We start from the raw sequence: 17,970 nt of genomic DNA on the forward strand, positions 1-17,970 counted from the left end.
AAAGGACCATGAACAAGATAAAAGCATCTGCCAATAAATGTATCGCCTCTTAGGGCAGCAGGCGTCATACAGCATAAGGACATTGGCATGGAATGCCTGAGTGATGGAGTGCTCTTGTCAGACATGACTAATGGTCGCTTCAATGAATGCATTATAGGTTGCTCTGGACGGAGTCTGGCATTAGTAGGTCGCAAGATAGGGCCTGGGTCCTCAGGAGGCTTGAGACCCTCTAGTGGCGGGGGAAGAGCAGTGCACAAGGAAAAGAAACTGGGGGAACCAGCAGAAGTTTGCAGATTCACCCACGGAGAATTGCTACACATCCTGCTCCAGCTCTGACAGGTTGGGTTTACGGTCTGCGTCCCAGGCGTGGGTGATATGCTCCAGAGGGCTGGTTACCTTGGGGCCATATAAAGCTGCGCACACCTGTAACTGCTGGAAAATTGATAGAAGGCTGTGATTAATTTACATAATGATGTTAATAAATAAAACTGTGACCTCATTTTATGCCTATACACATTTCTCTAAATGATTTATGGTATCTATTTATTAAGAACCCTTCAAAATGTAGTAGTTTTACTACTTGCCCAGCCAGTTTAGTGTTAAAGAGAGACTTGCCTACTTTCCCGGAACGCTCCTGAATCTCTGGTGGAGATCAGAGCCGTCCGATAGAGTATTCATGTGCCCCGGAGCTGCATGTGTCTGCTTGGCGCTGCCCACTTCCTGAGCAAAGTAGGCATTCAGGGCAGCTGATGATGCAATTCACAATGAATCACTTAATGGTAGCTCCACCCAAGTTTTACAATGTCAGTAATCTCGGATATGTATATACTGCAATCGTGCTGTCACGCCCCAACACCACCCACCTATGCCGCGCTGCTCCCCCACCCAGAAAGGGCAGCCAGGAAGTCGGGAAGTATGGCTAAAGAGCACATGGGTGACCTGGCTTACAGACTCTCACGGGTGCACTGAAACTGGAAACCCGGCTTGAGATTCGAGTTCCAGATTCAAAATAAATATATATTGCAGCTTTTTTTTTCTTTAAAAAAAGAAATGAAAATAAAAAAATGTAAAACAGAGCAACGATTACAGATAAATAAATCCTGAAAGAATTGCTCTATTTTAAAAATGAAGCATTTTTTCTTATGGACACCTCCGGCTAATGGCGTCCTGAGATGGCGTTAGCAAATTAATGGAAGACAACTTTGGGGGCGAAAATAATTTACTTAGGAAGGGGCAGCACTTATGTCATGATATACCTGCCTAATTTTTACAACCCAAGGGGCAAGCGCGAGGGTTGTGGTGAGGAGATTTGTGTGATCAATGTCCTGTCCCATTGCTGCAAAACTGTGTTGCTTTACTGGGGAAGTTTACGGTACACGGGAGGCTCATCAACACTTTGGGAGTCTCCTGGACATTACCAGCGTAGGCTTCACAATAAGCGCACAGTGATGCAAGTGTATGCTGTCATTGTAGTTCCACTAGTGTGCTGAAAACATCTCTGGTTAATAACTGTTCGCAATACAGGGGAGATGTATCAAACCTTGGAGAGAGAGAGAGAGTGGAGAAATTGCCCAAAGCATCCAATCCGCTTCTAACTGTCATTTCGAAGACTGTAATAGATAAATGACACTTAGAAGCTGATTGGTAGCTTTGGGAAACTTCTCCACTTTATATTTCTCCAAGGCTTGGTACATCTCCCCCTATGTGTTTAAATATTTAATCTATTTTGATCTGAATACTAAAGAATATTAAGTTTAATTTCAAATTGTCTTGTTATAGGGAGAACCATCTGTCTAAAGAGGCAATGCATTGCTGCACTTTCTGTGATGCTCTGTATATTGCTTTTTTCAATATCTTGGTAAGTAAATACATAACTCAAATAGTCAATTCATTTAGTTTCGCAGCACAATGCAACAACTATGAGGAAAATATATCCCTGTTTAATGTTAGATATTTGTTTTTTTCTGCAAATTACTGAAGTTGTACAGATGCGTCCTTGCACATCTTTGCTGCAGTCGCGCTGTAAAGCCCCTCTCGGCCAGGTCCCGGGCGTTATTTTTGCATTTTTTTCCACCTGAACATGCGGCTAAGTATGCGACACTTGTATATATGTGTGCACCGGAGTCTCTGCATCTGTATACAAATACGAAGTGCTACAATGTATCGGCTGCAGCTTTTTTTTCCATGCAAGTTGCCGATCTTCTTACTACCCCTCAGTGGCGTAACTAGGGCAGGGCGAGCGGGGCACGTGCCCTGGGCACCATAGGACAGGCGGGGTGGGGGGGGGCACCGCCGGACAGTGGTCCGGTCCGTCCTAGTTAGGCAGTGTAGTGCCGACCACAGTGTGTATGGTCAGCACTACACATTTACACAGGACCGGTGCTAGGCTTCCCTGCGCCCAGCGCCGGTCCTGTGCTGCACAGCCAAGCCCCTTCCCCTGAGAGCTTACCCAATAGCGCCAGGAGGAGGGTGTGGGGGGCTCAGGCTGTGCAGTTTAACACACACATCGCCACCAGCACAGCAGCGATTTGTGTGTTAACAGCAGCCAATGAGAGTCAGACAGACTCTCATTGACTGCTGCAGCGCCCACTAAAAAAGAGCCGGGCTGGAGCTCACTCATGAGCTCTGCCTTCCGGCTCCTGCAGTGGGTAATGGGAGTGACGTCATGACGTCTCTCCCATAATGCAGAGCGCACCAGCCCGGAGGACTGACTGGCGACAGCGGGAGCAGTGGCTGGAGCCAGAGCGTGGATTCAGGTAAGTGTATTTTTTTTATTTTATTTTTTAACTTGTGTATCTGCACTACAGGGGGGGTTACTACTGGGTGGGACCTCTACTGGGGGTGAGGCATTACTGGGGACTACAACTGGAGGGGCTACTACTGGGGGCACTGCATCAGGAGGGGGAACCTCTACTGGGAACTACTACTGGGGGGGGGGAACTACTGCTGGGAACACTATATAAGGGGCTTACTACTAGGGGACCACTACTGGTGGCACTAAATAGGGAGGACCACTACAGGGGGCACTGGATAGGGGGACCACTACTGGGGGCCTGCATAAGTGGGACCACTACTGGGGGCACTGCATTGGGTGGGGGGACTACTGCTGGGGGCACTATATAAGGGGCTTACTACAAGGGGCACTGCACTGGGGGGGACCACTACTGGGGGCAATAAATAGGGAAGACCACTACAGGTGACACTGTATAAGGGGCACTGGATAGGGGGGATCACTGCTGGGGGCCTGCATAAGGGGGACCACTACATGGGGAACTGCATAAGGGGGAACACTACTGGGGGCACTGAATAAGGGGAACTAATGAGGGGCTGCATAGGGACCACTGCTGGGGGCCAGTGGCGTCCCTCCCTGAGGTGCCACCTGGGACGGGGAGGGATACCTTGTAAGCGGTGAAGCCGTGGTGCCCTGAAAAGGGAGAGTGGCTTCAAAAAGGAGGTGTGGCTTCAGAAAGGGGGCGTGACCTCACGGCCTGAGTCTGGTACCCGGCCCGTGTATCTCTATAGAGTGGTGGGGGGTGCTGGAGGTGTGGGCACTGCAGGCTCTCACTGGGGCCTATTCATCATTACTAAACTTTCCCTGGAGGTAATTAGGTTTAGAGTTCTATCTAATTACCGGAGGAATTCATCATTCCTCCTCTCCATAACTATCTATTCCTAAAAAGCTGTCATTTTTGCAATGACAGCTTTTCAGGAAATAGATAGTTATCCCTGTCTACACTACCTTACCGCAGCTGTAATCAGTGCTGCGCATGCGCTGTTAAATTCGTTAACCCAGCGCATGCGCAGCACTGCTACACATGCGGTAAGTTTGTGTCCCCCCCTCCGCTCACCTGTCCCCCCTCTCCCCCGCTCACTTCCCCCCCCTTCAGTACTTACCTGTCCGCGCAGCAGCCTCCGGCTCCGTCCTGCTGGTCTGTCACATGGTCTCCCAGCACACCACAGTACAGATTAAAAACTTTTTTTTTTTTTTCTAATCTTTATTTGTGTTTTGCTGGGAGAACACAGTGTCCGACCAGCCTCTGGAGCCAGAGGACGCACCAGACCACTGGAGGAAGACGCCGGGGGACCTGTCCAGCTGGAAGCAGGTAAGTTTCACCTGCTATTCGCCACCTCACAGTGGCGGATAGTACCTCCATCAAATTCCGAAAATTCATAACTGTTGGAATTTGATGAATACCATAATTTCCACATCCCCATTCTAATGTATGGGGAGTATGGAAATGAACGCAGGGGAACTTAGCACAGGAGATATCACTGATATCTCCTTGCTAAGTGGCTTCATGAATACTAAAATTACGTTATTTAAGGAAAATGTCCTTAAAAACATTCATTTAGTGTTGATGAATAGGCCCCACTGTGACAGGAGCCGAGTGCTAAACTCAATTATACAGTACAGCACCCGGCTCCTGTCACTGAGGGGAAGCCTGCACCTTGGTGTCACCCCTCGGCGGGTGACACCCGGGTGCGGCCCGCACCCCCCTTGTGACGCCACTGCTGGGGGTATTGCATACTGGGGGTACTGTATAAGGGGAACTAATGGAGTTCTGCATAAGAGGGACCACAACTGGGGGCATTGCATACTGGGGGTACTGTATAAGGAGAACCAATGGGGGGGCTTTATAAGGGGGACCACTACGGGGGGTACTGTATAAGGTTCACTACTATGGGCCTGCATAAGAGGGACCAAACTGGTGGCATTGCATACTGGGGGTACTGTATAAGGAGAACCAATGGAGTTCTGCATAAGGGGGACCACTACTGGGGGTACTGTATAAGGGGCACTTCTCTGGTTTAGGTGCATATGGAAAGGAATGTTCAGTGTACCGATAAAGGGGTGTGTGTATTGTTGACATGCCCCATTTTTAAGTGACCACGGCCATTTTTTGCCGTGCGCGCCTTCGCTGCGCCCGCACATAGGGGGGAAACCATTTTTATATTTGCCCTGGTCTCCAAATACCCTGCTTCCCCTTCTGGGAGGGAGCAAATAGATCGGGATGGCGGGGGGGCGTGGTCGGCACAAGGGGACGGGACCGGACAGCTCACTGTCATTTGTGGGCAGAGTGGGGCACACGATTGCTTCATTTTGGCCCCGCCCCCACTGCACAATGCTGATATAACAGGAATTGTAAAGCAGCTGCGGGGGGTTATCGGGTTACTGCGGGGGGAGGCTTGCCTGCCCTTCCGGGGGGCCAGGAGCGGCATCCGATTTTCGGGAGGCTCCTGGACGAATCAGGTGGGTAGGCAAGTATGATACATCGACAGCACGCCCCCTTTGGTACGAGACCCGGAGCGACTGTTTGCCTGTCGCTATCCGGGTTCGCGCATGCGCACGACGGAGCCGGCTCCGTCGTGCGCATGCGCACTGGGCCAACACCGACCCGCTTGCGAGCGCTCAGCACTCACGAACGGGTTTGAATCAGGCCCTCTCTTTGGTATACGTTCTATTAGGAAGGCAGCCCGGCTTTCTGATTTACTTAGTGTGCCCTTCCACATGATTTATATATATATATATATATATATATATATATATATACACACACTTTTTTTGCCATAGTACATACAAAAAAGAAGAATCACACTGACAAATGTGTCACGTCCTGTTCTTCTATTCAAGACCCGTGAGTGCCGCCTTGTATGTACTATTTCAGTGGAATTGGTTGTTGAATAAAATCCCAGGAGAGCACCAGGCACTGTATATATTTTGCAACAAGTGGAGTTGCCAGTATTATATATATATATATATTTACACAGTGCTCGAAGTGGGGGTATGGAAATTTGAATGACCCCCCCTCCCCTCGGCCCCTGCTTCCATATCAGCCCCCACACACACACACACACACACCTCTCCCTGCTGTTCTGGTGATAGTTGCACAAGTTACTTACTGTAGTGAGCCTTATTCAGAGGTGGAGGCAAAACATACAATGTGACTGGAGAAAAATGATCATTTATCAAGCTATTTTGAGTTAGTCATTATCATTAGGCAAATGCTGCTCCCTCTCTATGTAAGTAACAGCATATTATACCACATTGTAGTGCTGCCAGGGATCTGATAGGAGGCGTGGCTCCACTGTGAGCACAAAACTGCTCCAGAAGACCATGCACAACACCTACACATTATTACTAACGTTTATAAGGTGCCACCGTGCCCGCAGCGCCGTACAAGTAGAGCTGTTGGCAGCATGCACAGGACTAGTACCACCTGCGATACTTCCCAGAGCATGCACTCTGTCCACGCTACACACCTGCGTACAGGGTAAACCTAGAAAATAACATTTGCTGTTACATACTATGGGGCCTATTCATCAACACTAAAATAACGTTTTTAAGGACATTTTCCCTATATAACGTTATTTTGGTATTCATGAACAGACTTAACACAGGAGATATCACAGATATCTCCTTGCTAAGTTCCCCTGCGTTAATTTCCACACTCCCCATACATTAGTATGGGGATGTGGAAATTGTGGTATTCATCAAATTCCGAAAATTATCAATTTTCGGAATTTGATGCAGTTACTATTCGCCACTGTGAGGTGGCGAATAGCAGAATCCACTTACCTGTACCAGCATGTGCAGGTCCCCCGACGAGTCCCTCCGGCGCTCTGCTCCGTCCTCAGGCTCCGGAGGCTGGTCGGACATGTGTGCTCCCCAGCAGAGCACAAGAAAGTTTAGAAAAAGAAAAAAAATATATATTTTTTTTCTAATCTGTCATGTGGTCTGCTGGGAAACCACATGACAGACCAGCAGGACGGAGCCGGAGGCTGCTGCGCGGACAGGTAAGTCGGGGGGGGGATGGTGAGCGATGGGGGGAGGGGAGTGGGGCGGGATCGGGGGGGTGCGAAACGCATCTGTAGGCAGTGCTGCGCATGCGCTGGTTTTACAGATGTAACAGCGCATGCGCAGCACTGTTTCCAGATGCGATAAGGTAGTGTAGGCAGGGAAAAGTATCTATTTCCCGAAAAGCTGTCATCGCAAAAATGACAGCTTTTCGGAATAGATGCTTATGGAGAGGTGGAATGATGAATTCCACCTATAATTAGCTAGAATTCCATGAGAGTTCTAAAGCTAATTATCTCCAGAGAATTTTAATGTTTAATGAATAGGCCCCTATATGTACAATGCACAATAGCAGGCTGTAGCATACAGCAAGTAGTGATGATATTACAGTGCTTTTATTGGATTATTTTGTCATTGTCATTTGTCTGTAATATAAACTGAACCTTTCTAATGTTGTTTAGGAACAGATATAAGGACTCAGACTGGCAATCACTTACTATCTTTTCCAGCAAACAGTGAGTACTGTACATACATTGTTGTTAATATTCTCATAACAGCACATTCTGTACAATTATTTTTAGGGAATCTAATAGTCATTTTCTTTCTTCTTCTGTCCCTCTGGGTCATCTTTATAATGGGCAAAAACCCCAATTACTGGTGCTTTTTGCAGAAACTAGGCTATATTTTGGTATTGTCCTATACATCAAAGTGTTACCTCCAGCGATATAGCTGCTCTGACTAAACTGTAGGTGCTTCTGTAGATAAGGAGAACTGTGGGCCTGATTCAGACCCGGTCGCAACGCTGAGCTCTCGCAACCAGGTTGATGGTGGCCCAGAGCGCATGCGCGAAACCCGGATAGCGACGGGCAATCCGTCGCTCCGGGTCTCGTACCAAAGGGGGCATGCTGTCGATGTTGAGTGACAGCACGGTCCCTTTGGGAGGCGTGCTGGGGGCGTGGCTGCCCAGACGGAGGCGTTCCCATGAGAACGCCTACCGTTTGGGGCCGGCCCCACTGACATCACAAGTGATGTCAGTGGAGAGATTCCGGCTCTGTTAGAGCCGAAATCTCTCTGGGGCTTGCGGCAACGAGACCCTACCACAAGGGTCTCGTCGCAAGCCCGATGGTCGCGATGGTCTTGACCATCTCGACCATCTTCCTGGCCGCTCGCTATAGCTGTGGGTGGTCACCCACAGCTATGCGAGCGGCCAGGAGGCCGTTCTAAAAAAAAAAAAAAAAAGACCAGCCCTAATTCAGAGCGAGCGCTCTGTTAGAGCGACCGGCTCTGAATCAGGGCCTGTGTGCAGTCTCCACCATTGGTGCAATGGTGTGAAGGCTCCACCATTTTCCCGGTGATTTTTATACTGCACGTAGCTCTGGAAAAAATGGCGCCAGCCTATAGTCAACAGATGCAGGGTGAGCACGTTATTGATACGGCTCCGTCTGTCACCGACTGTAACCCCCAACTGCAGTAAAATTCACATTTGCATTGAGCAACCTATTTAACAAAGATCACTGCAGTACCTGCACTGATATTTGACGGTTGTTAAATGAATGCCTCATTCATTGTATAAGGGACCCTTTTTTTTTTTTTAATACAAACTAACTTAATATAACTTTAAAGACAATAAATAATGACTATGACCTTGCTTCAGGTATGAAAAAAATAGTAAATTGATGACATTAATAATGTGTCAATTGATATGGAATGTATTTCGTGCAACTGAACACCACCTTTCCAGGTGCAAAGAAAGTTCAAATCGCTCAAAAAGTAAAAGTGCATTAATGCTTATTCACAGCAAAACATAAAAGTGCACCGTGCTTGTGCAAATTCTCCAATATATGTACCTTTTACAACAATAAATACCCCTAACCATAAAAGGTAATATAGTACATGTGCTCGTACCAATGGACTCTTGGTTTCATCCTGACATCCACACTGTCACTCATATAGATTTATGGTGTAAACAAGGGAACATAGGTACCAATGAGAAGTATAATAAAAAGTCACATTTAATAAAAAGAACATCTAAGAACAGAACATAGTGCTTAGCTGGTTCAGGTCACCAATCGCAGGATACAGATTACTCGCAGCGAGAGGGTGTTCAGTTGCACGAAATACAACTATACAGTTATGACATTGATACACTAGATGGCGCTGTTGTTTCAATATTGTTGAAATACCTTTAATCATTAACATGTCATCATTCGACATGGAATAACAATATGGAATAATAATAAGCCAAATAAAAGTTTATACACCCTCAGGGGCGTTTCTAGAGAGGAGGGGGCATGTGTGCAGTTTCCGACACGGGCCCCCTCCTCTCCACCCGGCGGTCGGCAGCACACTGAGCTGTGCGTGGACAGCGCCGGAGTTATAGACTCTGGGCACTAGAGTGTTCCCAGAGTCTATAGTGTATGCACAGGTCCCTGTACTGCGCATGCGCAAACGACGGAAAAATAGCCGCCGTGGCCATTTTCCAGTTTTACAGCGCCGGACCCCCGCGCTGACGTGGGACTTCGGAGAGGTAAGTAATATTATGGGTGCAGGGCCCCCCTGGACCCAGGGGCCCGTGTTCCCCGCACACCCTGCACCCATTATAGATATGCCCCTGTACACCCTAGTATTTACACACGGGCAGATGTTTAGCAGTACATGTACTTGTAGCCAAGCTTTTCCACATGTAACTAAATGGGTGTAACTGGCTGGTGAAGGGGTGTTTGCACCTAGGCTAGGTGTAGTGAGGAAGTGTAGGCACAAGTGAGTACCTGGTAAAGATGGTGACTATTTGAATATGCAAAAAGAGAGACAACGTGCAGAGCATAGATGCACAGTACTTGGTATACTGGTGAATATCCACATTAAGACCCTGATTCAGAGCCGGACGCTCTGACAGAGCGCTCACTCTGAATCAGGGCCGTCCTTCTTAATTTTTAGAGCGGCCTCCTGGCCACTCGTATAGCTGTGGGTGACCACCCACAGCTATAGCGAGCGGCCAGGAAGATGGTCGTGATGGTCAAGACCATCGCGACCATCGGACTTGCGAAGGGACCCTTGTGGTAGGGTCTCATTGCCGCAAGCCCTGGAGTGCTTTCAGCTCTATCAGAGCCGAGAGCACTCCCACTGACATCACTTGTGATGTCAGTGGGGCTGGTCCCAGATGGTAGGCGTTCCCATGGGAACGCCTCCATCTGGGCAGCCATGCCCTTGGCCGCGCCCGCCAAAGGGGGCATGCTGTCACTCACCATCGACAGCACGCCCCCTTTGGTACGAGACCCGGAGTGACGGCTTGCCCGTCGCTATCCGGGCCTCGCGCATGCGCACGACGGAGCCAGCTCCGTTGTGTGCATGCGCACTGGGCCAACATTGACCCGCTTGCGAGCGCTCTGGGTCTGAATCAGGCCCTAAGTTTTGTGCATGCAGTGAGAGCATGTTTGCAGCCAAGTCACGAGCAGCCATGTTATCTAAGTAGCTGGAACTACTTTGAAGTTTAGCGAGGGACCAAGGGAGATTTTACTTCTTGGCCAGGTACCACTTCAATATCCGTATACAAGGCGTGATTCAGGACACAGAGGAGCTGCAACTGCCTAACTGTGTGGAGTTTGTATATTCTCCCTGTTCTTGCGTGGGTTTCCTCCGGGTACTATGGTTTCCTCCCACACTCCAAAATATACTGGTAGGTTATTTGGCTCCAAACATAAATTAATTAGTGTTTATGTGTATGAGCATGTGGTAGGGAATATAGATTGTAAGCTCCACTGGGGCAGGGACTGATGTGAATGGCCAAATATTCTCTGTAAAGCGCTGCGGAATATGTGTGCGCTATATAAATAACTGATAATAATAATAATAATAATAACAGTCTCGTTAAACATGGAAAAGACTCTCACATATCTGAGTGATAACCAAAATTCATTGCAACTTTTCAATACAAGAGTAATGTATCCTTAAATGCATCATAACCTGACGCGTTTCACTAGGCAGTTCAGTCAGAAGTAGGGTGCATGTATATTAGCCTTATGAAGTTTCTATATCTGCTCTGACCAATCAAAGTACAGACGTACTTAAAAAAAATGTGCCTTTAAAATCAAACCTATAATAATAAAAAATGTAAATTAAAGTGGCTGAAAGGTAGCAAAAAAGATACACGGGATGCGGAATGTTGACGGTCTAAATACCGGCGCCGAAATCCCGACAGGTCGGGATCCCGGCACCAGCATCCCGAATGGTAACTAGGAACTTCCGCCCTATGCTCCACAATGTCTAGAACCAGCCCTGATTCTGGCTGTCCGGATGCCGCTGTCGGTGTTCTGAACAGCGACATCCCGACACCCGGGATTTCATACCAAAGATATACACAAAACATTACTATCGCTTAGTTATTTGTGTAATTTGCTTTAACATACGCTGGTGGTCATCATCAGCTTCCAAATGCTGCCCCTGTTTGAAGTCGGACCTGGTAATAACAGAGAGGCTGAAAACCTTCTACTACCCGCCCAAGAGCCAGAACTAAATAATGGCATTTCTGATCAAATGATAATAACATAACCTAAAATATGTACTTAAAGGGATAAAACAATCATGTATTAAAATAAAATATAAGATCGTTCTTCCTGTGTTATAGCCATAGCATGATCCTATTTTACAAGCATAGTAGTATGATAATCCAGTAAAAAAAAACCCTCTGTTTAGGAATAGTTTTATTTTTAATTAAAAAAAAAAAAAAAGTATTTATGTTTTTAAACTTTCTTTTTTCAACAAGTCTTTAGTCGGTACATCATAGTGCCGCCTAATGTCAGTTTCAACGATATACACAGTATAACTATAGCAGTATTGATAATCCCATAATTGCTTCTACACAGAATCTCAAATGAAGATTTAACAGAAGAAATGAAATTTCAAAGGTAATATCTATTATATTATATATCACTACTTTGTGTGAGCAGGTGTCCTCACACTTAATACTTTTGGTTGCAGCTGCTGCTATCATCTAGGTTCAGTGACTATGACCCATCTGTACCTGTCATTTTAAAAATGATAATTAATTTCTCTGGCCAGATAGATGTACTAACATGAAATTTGTATCTGTGTAATGCTCCTGCCACTGTATGTAGGGATGTAATATTTAATGTATTGCCTCTGTATTTCGTCTGTAGACACAATACTAGCTCTAGAAGACCGGTTGTAAATTTATTCCAGAATGTAAGGCTTCAGAGGTTAGAGAACAACATTTGCGTCATACCTATAAGCTTTTTTTAAACTTTTTATAAACCTTTTCATCTACATGGAATTCCTAAAGATCATTACCCCTCCCACCCCTTTATTAGCTTATTCTTCTAGGAAAAAATGCTAGAAATAGTCTTTGGCAGTTCTACCTCCAGCCACTAGAGGCCACTACTTTTAACTAAACATTCCCTTAAGCAAGATGGCCAGTATGACCTCTGAAGAACCCATCTTAGTTTCTCTTTGGGGCTATCAATATATATTTCTTGAAAACCTTTTGCATCTGTATTTTGTTTACTTTGCTTCTGCTGATCCTGAACGTTTTAAGCAGATAATCCTGTGTAGTGATCTGGATGGACATTTAATAATAAATTTGACATCATGTCAGACCCCCTCCTCCCCCCACACACCCCTCCCCACATCATGGCCCACTGAGTACAAAATGCTCTGCTCCTGGATTTCCCACCTAGGTTATGATTGCAGTCACCTATGTTGGATGAATTATTGGATGAGAAATGTGTTTCAACACAGGTGACTGCAATCATGTTGAAGTGGGAAGTCCAGAGCCAGAGCATTTTGAACCTGGTGGGTGGGGTCATGTTCGAGGGTCCCATGCTTTATGAATAGTTTCTGCATCGGATTATCCATCGGCAAGCTCTACAGTACTGTGAGAAAAACTGTCAACAAGACAGTATCTTTACAATATATGTATAGCCATAGGTTTATTATTATGCTATCCTTTATAGTATTTTTGTTAGTTTTCTTTCCTTTTTTTATAGCCTGCCGGGATCACTGATGCAACTTCTGTCCATGAAGAGTTTTAGGCTATTTATGAATCAATTCTGCCTTTATAAATAGGTGTTAGCTGCTGTTTTCGCATATGTAAGGTCAGAATTAAGTATCCCTTAAATGTACCAATAAAGAAACCGTCCACCAGCCCTCGCAGCAGCTGTCCATATAGTGTTCTATGGAGATGGTATTTAACAAGATGCAAAAAGCGAAGTTTTGCCGATCTTGCCTGCAGGGCCCGACTGGCCATCTGGCACCTGTCAATTTCCAGAAGGGCCGATGGCCAGATGGGCCTCTCTGGCCATTTGAAAGCCTGGCTGGGCAGTGGAGCTGATCTACTGGCATGCAAGGAGCCGGGGCATGCCACTTCTTTCAGTTAATGGTCATAGCTCTAGAACCAGATGTCTCCCAAATGGCGAATCATTCCGTCAACAAAACCTCGGCTCCAAATAAAGGGGATAACAAAGTGTGATACTTCCCTATTAATCTGTTTGTTATTGAACTATATTTTGGACAAATCAATGTGATTAATTAAATAAAATGGGTAAAAAATGCAGAGACGCAACACAGAGGGGCTGATGCCGGATTGCAAACAAGTTGGAGGTAACTGATCGCACTTTGCGTGTGTGGAACTAAAATCGAATATTCGCCCTCATGCAGAGTGGTACCTCTGCGGCCAGGCTGCCCCTTTTCTGTACACTTGGTTTTATACCAACCATCCGTGGGCACTTGCAGCAGCCCTATCCTTGTTGCAAAAGATACGTCTGAGATTTATGCGTATGCCCAGCTCTGTATAGCCAGCAATTCCGGCAACGCGCCCACAGCAGACATTGCCTATGTGTAAAAAGCACTAATACACCCGTATGGTCTCAAGTAAAGATGCAAATGATTTGCGTAGGAACCTGCACTGCAGTAGTTACACTCGGTCATGTAGTATGCGCTGAACGGTAACACGCAACATGAACAGAATTACATTCAATGCTGCTTCAGCCACAAATGTGTGTTTTCCTGCTTTATGATGGCGGCCGCCTCGCAGACGAGCTCAGAGATGGGCAAAATTTATTCCATTACATTCTGTGCAGGATGTGAGGCCGCCATGATAATGCGAATGGCTCTGTATACATGTGAGACATAAGATTGTGGTTGTGGGGGGAAATAGTCTAATAAGGGTGGGAGGCAGCAGATATTGGAGGTGGTCCTAAATTTAGCAGGAATTAATGTAAAAATCTTATGGAGGGTAGAGGGGTGTGAGTGCATTTAAACTAGGGGTGTGCACCGGCCACTTTTCGTGTTTTGTGTTTTGGTTTTGGATCTGGATCTTTCTTCGTGTTTTGGATCTGGATTGGTTTTGCCAAAACCACCCTTCCGTGTTTTGGGTTCTGGGTTTTGTGTTTTGGATCTGTATTTTTTTGAAAAAAAGCATAAAAACAGCTAAAATCACAGAATTTGTAGGTTTTTCTGCTGCTATGCTATTATTAACCTCAATAACCTTAATTTCCACTCATTTCCAGTCTATTCTGAATACCTCAAACCTCACAATAGTGTTTTTATGTCCAAAAGGTTGCACCGAGGTAGCTGGATGACTATGCTAAGCGACACGAGTGGGCGGCACAAACACGTGACCCATCTAGGCGTGAAACTGCAGTGGCAGACAGGATGGCATTGAAAAACTAGGCCCCAAACTGTACATAATGCAAAGAAAAAAAAGAGGTGCAAGATGGAATTGTCCTTGGGCCCTCCCACCCACCCTTATGTTGTATAAACAGGACATGCACACTTTAACAAACCAATCATTTCAGCGCCAGGGTCTGCCACACAACTGTGGCTGAAATGATTGGTTCGTTTGGGCCCCCACAAAACAAGCTGGCAATTTATCTGTCCCTGCACAAACTGGCTCTACGGAGGCAAGATGTCATCCTCATCCTCCTCATCCACCGATTCCTCACCCTCTTCAGTGTGTACATCCTCATCCTCACAGAGTATTAATTCGTCCCTGCTGGAACCACAGGTCCCTCTGTACGTTCTGGAGGCTGGTCTCCCTGGAAGAGTTGATAATTCATTTTATGAACATCATCTTCTCCACATTTTGTTGAAGCAACCTCCTACGCCTTTCGCTGACAAGGTTCCCGGCTGCACTAAACACTCTTTCGGAGTACACACTGGAGGGGGGGCAACTCAGGTAAAATAGAGCCAGTTTGTACAGGGACCTCCAAATTGCTTCTTTTTCCTGCCAGTACAGGTACGGACTGTCTGACATGCCTACTTGGATGCTGTCACCGATGTAATCCTTTAACAGACAGACGCACGCTTGTCGCTGCTGCTTTGAGGATTCAAGTGCGGCTACAGCCCACACAATTCACAAAGACAGAAAAAAAAAAAGAATATTTTTATTGTTTGTGGAGCACACTTTGAGGGTTACACCACCCTTTAACAGACAGACGCACGCTTGTCGCGCTGCTTTGAGGATGCAAGTGCGGCTACAGCCCACACAATTCACAAAGACAGAAAAAAGAAGAAGAATATTTTTATTGTTTGTGTAGCACACTTTGAGGGTGTCACCACCCTTTAACAGACAGACGCACGCTTGTCGCTGCTGCTTTAAGGATGCAGGTGCGGCTACAGCCCACACATTTCACAAAGACCGAAAAAAAAGAACAATATTTTAATTGTTTGTGTAGCACACTTTGAGGGTGTCACCACCCTTTAACAGACAGACGCACGCTTGTCGCTGCTGCTTTAAGGATGCAGGTGCGGCTACAGCCCACACAATTCACAAAGACAAAAAAGAAGAATATTTTTATTGTTTGTGTAGCACACTTTGAGGGTGTCACCACCCTTTAACAGACAAACGCAAGCTTGTCGCTACTGCTTTGAGGATGCAAGTGCGGCTACATCGCACACAAGTCACAAACACATTAAAAAAATAGTTTTTTATTTTTTGGAGCACTTTGAGAGTTACACCACCCTTTAACAGACAGACGCACGCTTGTCGCTGCTGCTTTAAGGATGCAGGTGCGGCTACAGCCCACACATTTCACAAAGACCGAAAAAAAAGAACAATATTTTAATTGTTTGTGTAGAACACTTTGAGGTGTCACCACCCTTTAACAGACAGACAGACGCACGCTTGTCGCTGCTGCTTTAAGGATGCAGGTGCGGCTACAGCCCACACAATTCACATAGACAGAAAAAAGAAGAAGAATATTTTTATTGTTTGTGTAGCACACTTTGAGGGTGTCACCACCCTTTAACAGACAGACGCACGCTTGTCGCTGCTGCTTTAAGGATGCAGGTGCGGCTACAGCCCACACAATTCACATAGACAGAAAAAAGAAGAAGAATATTTTTATTGTTTGTGTAGCACACTTTGAGGGTGTCACCACCCTTTAACAGACAGACGCACGCTTGTCGCTGCTGCTTTAAGGATGCAGGTGCGGCTACGGCCCACACAATTCACATAGACAGAAAAAAGAAGAAGAATATTTTTATTGTTTGTGTAGCACACTTTGAGGGTGTCACCACCCTTTAACAGACAGACGCACGCTTGTCGCTGCTGCTTTAAGGATGCAGGTGCGGCTACAGCCCACACATTTCACAAAGACCAAAAAAAAAAGAACAATATTTTAATTGTTTGTGTAGCACACTTTGAGGGTGTCACCACCCTTTAACAGACAGACGCACGCTTGTCGCTGCTGCTTTAAGGATGCAGGTGCGGCTACAGCCCACACATTTCACAAAGACCGAAAAAAAAGAACAATATTTTAATTGTTTGTGTAGCACACTTTGAGGGTGTCACCACCCTTTAACAGACAGACGCACGCTTGTCGCTGCTGCTTTGAGGATGCAGGTGGAATCTAGACGGGATTTGGAACCGAGGACACACTACCTCCATCAATTGTCTAAATCCCACTGCACTAATGTCGGATACCGGACGCACGTCTAACACCAACATAGCAGTCAAGGCCTCAGTTATACGTTTTGCTTCAGGATGACTGCTGTCGTACTTCATCCTCATCGCTAGGGACTGTTGGAGGGTCAATTGTTTAGTAAAAGTAGTGATGTTCCTACTTCCTCTCTGGGATGATGAACAACTCCCAGCAGCAGCAACAGCACTAGGAGGAAGTGGTTCTTGATCTTTCCCTATTTTATTTTTATCGGAGAAAGTTTGGTCCTCCATTTATGTTATATTGATATATATACGTGCGGCTAAAGCGCACACAAACACAGAAAATATTTTTTTATTTTTGCTGGAGAGTAGTGCACTTTGTGGGTTACACCACCCTTTAAGAAATGAGCCAGCCAGCTCTTTACTTATGGGACACAGGCGCACGCTTGGCGCTGCTCCTTTGTTGATGCACGTGCAGCCACAGTGCACACAAGTCACAAACACAGAAAATTTATATTTTTTTGGATTGGAGTGTACTTTGTGGGTTACAGAACCCTTTAACGGTCAAGCCTGCCGGCCCTTTACTTATGACACAGGCGCACGCTTGGCACTACTTTGTTGATGCACGTGCGGCTACTGCGCACACAATTCACAAACACAGAAAATAATTTTTTTTTTGGTTTGGACTGGAGAGTACTTTCGGGGGTTACAGCACCCTTTAACGGTCTAGCCAGCCGGCCCTTTACTTATGACACAGGCGCACGCTTGGCACTACTTTGTTGATGCACGTGCGGCTACTGCGCACACAATTCACAAACACAGAAAATATTTTTTTTTTTGGTTTGGACTGGAGTGTACTTTGGGGGTTACAGCACCCTTTAACGGTCAAGCCAGCCGGCCCTTTACTTATGACACAGGCGCACGCTTGGCACTACTTTGTTGATGCACATGCGGCTACTGCGCACACAATTCACAAACACAGAAAATAATTTTTTTTTTGGTTTGGACTGGAGTGTACTTTGGGGGTTACAGAACCCTTTAACGGTCAAGCCTGCCGGCCCTTTACTTATGACACAGGCGCACGCTTGGCACTACTTTGTTGATGCACGTGCGGCTACTGCGCACACAATTCACAAACACAGAAAATAATTTTTTTTTTGGTTTGGACTGGAGAGTACTTTCGGGGGTTACAGCACCCTTTAACGGTCTAGCCAGCCGGCCCTTTACTTATGACACAGGCGCACGCTTGGCACTACTTTGTTGATGCACGTGCGGC

General features: G+C 46.2%; 1 protein-coding gene across 2 annotated transcripts in view; it reads left to right on the plus strand.

Annotated features, from left to right (window-relative positions):
- The first annotated feature begins 1,779 nt into the window (after positions 1-1,779).
- Positions 1,780-17,970, plus strand: part of LOC148431214 (histo-blood group ABO system transferase-like) — a 35,924-nt gene continuing 19,733 nt past the window's right edge. For both annotated transcript variants that reach the window (XM_088466213.1, XM_088466214.1), the window contains exons 1-2: positions 1,780-1,858; positions 7,258-7,311. The gene's annotated coding sequence lies outside the window, so the exon portion shown is untranslated. The remainder of the gene's footprint in view (positions 1,859-7,257; positions 7,312-17,970) is intronic.

This window comes from Taudactylus pleione, unplaced genomic scaffold (genome assembly GCF_031769625.1).
Source record: "Taudactylus pleione unplaced genomic scaffold, aTauple2 ptg002661l, whole genome shotgun sequence".
NCBI lineage: Eukaryota > Metazoa > Chordata > Amphibia > Anura > Myobatrachidae > Taudactylus > Taudactylus pleione.